The sequence below is a fragment of the Apis dorsata genome, unplaced genomic scaffold (genome assembly GCF_000469605.1).
Source record: "Apis dorsata unplaced genomic scaffold, Apis dorsata 1.3 scaffold_396, whole genome shotgun sequence".
Lineage (NCBI taxonomy): Eukaryota > Metazoa > Arthropoda > Insecta > Hymenoptera > Apidae > Apis > Apis dorsata.
This window is the reverse complement of record NW_006263655.1, coordinates 356732-362116: the sequence shown is the minus strand read 5'-3', so window position 1 is coordinate 362116 and position 5385 is coordinate 356732.

The following is a 5385-nucleotide window of genomic DNA, read 5'->3' as shown; positions in this document are numbered from 1 at the left end:
CCCCTACCAATAGCGCCAACCTATAGTGTCGGAATTCGAGTCACCACAACTACCGGCTCCATTTTCACGATTTCTGGAATCCAAACTCGTCGGCAAGCGCAGAGCGCATTTTTCTTACTTACGACACGAAAGCAACGCGCGTTGCGAAATAGAAGAGTGACATAAGTATTATTCGGTGTTTAGGCATTTTCGATTTCATCGTTCCCTTTTATCGTTACCTCACGAGGATTCGTATTTATCTTGGAATGTTCGAATTACACGCGGTAAAACGCGTGCTATAACGATCCTCGCTCTCGCCACCGAGACAATTACGTAAAAATAATTACGCCGGTCCTCGAAGGAATCGCGACCCGCGGATCGAGATATTGACACTCGAAAACTTCTTTATCGTCGCTTGTTTTACATGCAAAGAGCATGGAGGAGAGGGGAAGAAAAAAGATAAGATAGGATGGAACGTATTCTTAGTCGCGCTCTCGTTACAGCAATCGAAGTGAAGTTAATAATTTATTGCAAGACCGGAGCAATTGCCCGTTAAGTCCTTTAATGAGACACTTCAATTAAAGATGATTGTAATTGCTATTCGCGTGCTGTTGCCGCGGTATACTAATCAGTAACAGAAAACGATGATTTATCGCGCTTCTTGAAATTTCAACATTCTCGGCATATTCTTCGTCGCTGAGCTATCCAAAGACGATCTCGTCTCTCTCTCTCTCTCTCTCTCTCTCTCTCTCTGGATAAATTATGATACTTATTCGCACCTACGTCGTATCGTTCGTAGCAAATAGCAGGTTATGAATATTCGAAACAGCTTCGCGCGTCTTTGTAATTGATTACCTTCGTAATTTAATTACGATCATCCGGTTGATGAGTTGTACGTTAAACGAAAGCCTACTCTCTCTTCAAGCAACAGGCCAGTTTTCAAGTTTGTATGTTTACGGAGTCGTTTGTTAGATTTATGCGAGTGGTGTGGACAAAACGACAGCCACGTGGGTATGACGAATCGCGCCACTCTTGATCGACCGTCATCTCCTCTTTCAAACGCCGTGACGGCGTTTCAAGACCAGACCAGTTTTCTCGTATTCGCCACCAACAAGGAATCTTACTACGATTACTATGATCGACGTGTTGAAATATTTTGAGAAAAAGTGAGAAAAAGGGATCGAAACGAGGAATCGGTCCAAGCTTCGAACTATCCATCTTTCTAACCGGGCTTTTCAACTCTTCAACGTTAAGTAAAAAAGAGTTTGTTTCGTCTGTTTCGTGAAATCTCTTCAATTGTGCTTCGTTTTTTTTTAAAATTTCTAAACTCTTAGAATTCTGAATCGAAGAATTTTTCTTCTTCTCCTGTAATTAAATCCAAGATAAAAGAGTAAGATGAAGAGATACATGAAATTGTTCGACGTAACAACTTCTTTTTTAAATAATATTTTTAATTTTCGATCTTTTTTGAAATAAAATAATTTTTCAGAAACAATAGACGAGTATTAGCGATTTTGCCGTTTTATCTCACAACATAAATATATAATTAGCCAATCAATACGATAATTAATACACAGAGAATGTATAAATAATAGAATGAATAGAATGAATAATAGCAACCGTCGTTTTTAACGTGCCCCTCGAAAACCTATCAAATACGGTCATGGTCGTTTCGCGTTATTATCACCCGTCATAATCGTCAATAGTATTAGTTCATTTACGTAATGCTCCTTCCATTTTCCACAATCATTACTTCTTAATTACCGAGCTAATCGAGTAGTCGACCTTCGTCTATTGTTCATCCTCGGTCGTACGTCAATTCTGAATACGATCTCGCGCTCTCATCGATCGATGAATCAGAAAGACAAGGTTCCGACACTTTGCAATTTCCATTTTCTCCTTTTTTCTCACGCTATATATTCAATATAAATCATATTGGATAAAAAACAATAAAATTAAATAATAATATTGGATAATGACTGGTAATTGGCAGGGAATTTAAGTTGGATTAAGTTCGATCGCAATCAATTCGCAACACAGAGCGTACGCGCTATCTAATTATTGCGAAGCAAAGAGAGGCGCACCTCGCGCCGTACGCTTCGAGCTACGATTCGCACGATGATACCACTCCTGTGCTCCGTACGGGCGTCCGTAATCCCATGGCAAAGTATAATCCCTCCACGTGACGAAAACAGGCGAACAAAGAGGCTGGCATTTGAATGCCAGGGATTGGCACGATCGGGCACAGACTTCGTGATCCTCTTGGGAAGCTGCGACTTCCATTACCCCGTGTCTCTCCTCGTCCCTTGGTCGAAAATGACTCTCGATCTTGGACCCGAGCTCAATCCGTTAACGAAACGTTCGAAGAAATTCTATCGATTTTCGCAACGTCGTACGACGCCTATACATCCGTTTATAACAAAACAATATCTCGATGCTGTTTTCTGCCTGGCGGTTTTACTTTCTCGTAGTTACGTGTTAGTGATGAGTCAGAATAATTCTATTCCATTCTAGTGTTTGTGTTTGTGCACGGTTCTCGAGACGTTGCATTAATGCTCGCTATGCCCGCTATGCTCGCATCTATCGAGTCGGGATTGCGACACCTCCCCGTTTTCATATTTTACAGAAAAGGAGAATTTATGGAGAGCTATGTTTTCATATAGCAAAAATATGGATCATCTATGTATATAAAGTATCTCGATATTTTGTAACGATATCAATACGTTTCATAAGTGTAAAATAAGAAAAAGATAATAATCGGTGCAGAAAATTGATATCCATCTTCAGCGATATATTTCAATGATTAATAAAATATACACAGGTAATAAAAATTATGTTTTAAATTATATAAATCTTTAAATCTAAAAAGTCTCGTGTGGAAATAATACGAGTCTATAGAAAAACTAATTATTTACGCGTAATATATAAAAAAATACGAAATGCATAATTATTATTTAATATCGTTGAATATTTAAATCTCAAAATCCAGATTAACGTGTTTAATTCCTCTTTTTTCTTTACACTTTAAGTGTAAGGAATATTTATCGTTAGAGAAAGTTAAATGTTTCTGATGGAAGATTGTCTCAATTGAAAATGGATAGTGATAGCCTGATGATTTTTAAATAGAAATTAATTACATAGATTTCACAACATTTTATTAACTCGTTAAAATGTTTAATTTTTTAGAATTGCTTTTGAAATTGTTTATTAAACTTGAACATTTTTTAAAGATGGAAAAAAGATGAATATTTTGTTAAAAACGAATATCATAAAAGGACTAGAGAAATTTAATGAAATGTATCTATCTTTCTTCATTTATATTTTATGAATGGAAATACGCAAGCATTCCATTAATAAAAGTAAATTCTACAACATTTTTTACTTACTTATGTATATATTTTCATTTCTGGAAACTTATTTAATAATTAAATATTTATTCCTATAATTTTTAGTCAATTGAGTAAATATGATATAATTGTATTTATTTTGCTTATTTCCTGTAAGAAATAATAATTATACATAAGATATATCACTTTATAATTTTTGCTAACATTTAGAAATTTTAATTAAATTAATACGATCTAACATTTGCATGAATATTTTAAAATACACAAAATAGAAATTCAATGCATTTTTTGAGAACATAAATTTATAGAGAAATAAAAAGTTTGAATAGAATATAATGGGAGAGAAAAGGAGATAAATTAAAAATTATGAAATCAGCGCCATCTCCAGAGTATCACAAATTAAACTCGACAAACAAGAAAGAATAGTGGGAGGAGAGAGAATAAGAATTGACTGCAAGCACCATCTTTCGAGTGCTAAGGATATCTCTCCAAAAAAGGCAAAGCAAAATAAGAATTGAATACCAATGCTATCTCTCGAGTATCAAAAATATCTTATCAAAAATATATTTTTAAAAGAAATTCGACAGATAGCGCTGAGGGTCAATTTTTATGCTATTTTTATTTTTTTCTTATAATTCCTATAATTCTTTTTCTTCTATATTTTTATCATAGGAGAAACAGAATAAATTCTATGTCCGAAATACCGATCTTAAAAAAAAATCAGAGTGTTTTTTATGCCATTGATTTAAATATATTAAGTTCCTCAAAAATAAAAATCTACTCTAATTTAAAAATTAGAATATTTATCTTATGATGAAATATGATCCATTCCATTGAAAGCTGAAGAGGATTTTTGAAACAGACTACAACAGAATTAGTGAAATTCAATAACAGAAGTAATTAGTTTCTAGCAAATGAGGATCACATATTTGTATTTATTTTTTCCTCAATTTATTTTCCTCAATTTATACTGTAACAAACTCAATTACTAGATTAGTAATTAAAAAATAATTTACATTTAGAAAAAAAAATATTTAAAAAAATCAAATTATTAAAATTTTATTAAGCAATTCATTATTTTAAATGAAAGATATTCCTCGATAAGCAAGAAATACATTTTTTAACAATTATTATTTTTCAATAACAAACGTTTTTAATAAGAGGATGCTGAAAAGAGAAAAACGGTAAAAAGGATTACCAAATATAATTATCCACTCAATATAAATCCGAACAAACCGTGAGTGAAATTTTTTTCTATTTCGCAACACTAATATGCTAAAATCTCAAAAGAAAACGCGAAGAGTGCTTTGTTATTTATACTTTCAATGCAATTAACAAAAAAAAAAAAAGATAAAAAATTCGCGAAAATAGATATACGAAATTCTAATAAATTAATTTATTACAGCACTCATATTTTATCAAACGCAACACTAATAGCGGAAGATTGCAATCATCGGATGTCGTATAATCATCCTTCGTACAGCCTTTTTGGCTGTAATAGATGATTCAGTAGCTGGAACATACTTCCACAGTCCAAGTGGAAGAAATATGGGCAATTTGAACAAATAAACGCAACACTACTATAAAAAACGCGATCTTTCATCAACGCAACACTAATTCAAATGAATTAAATATAAAATTTATTATTATTTTATAAATCTAAAAAACTACTTTAAATATCACGATATTTATCATAAATCGTAATTACATTATAGAATAAAATCAAATTTATATTAAAACAAAAAAAAAAAAATAGACTAATTCATAATGAAAATAATAAAAAATAATTAAAAGCAACCGCGATATTTTTTTCAACGCAACTCTAACAGTAAACACGATTATCATTTTATCGCAACTCTAATTCAACCCGTTATTTATCAATCGCAACACTAATGCAAAACCGCGATTTGCCCATGATGACGGGATGAACGATGGGCCAGCATGCAAATTGGGCAGATACGATACAACAACATATACTACGTATTACTAAAACGAGCACAATGACAAAGTAGTAACAATGACTTCCCATTCTTTGAATCCAGACAAGATCCAAAAAATA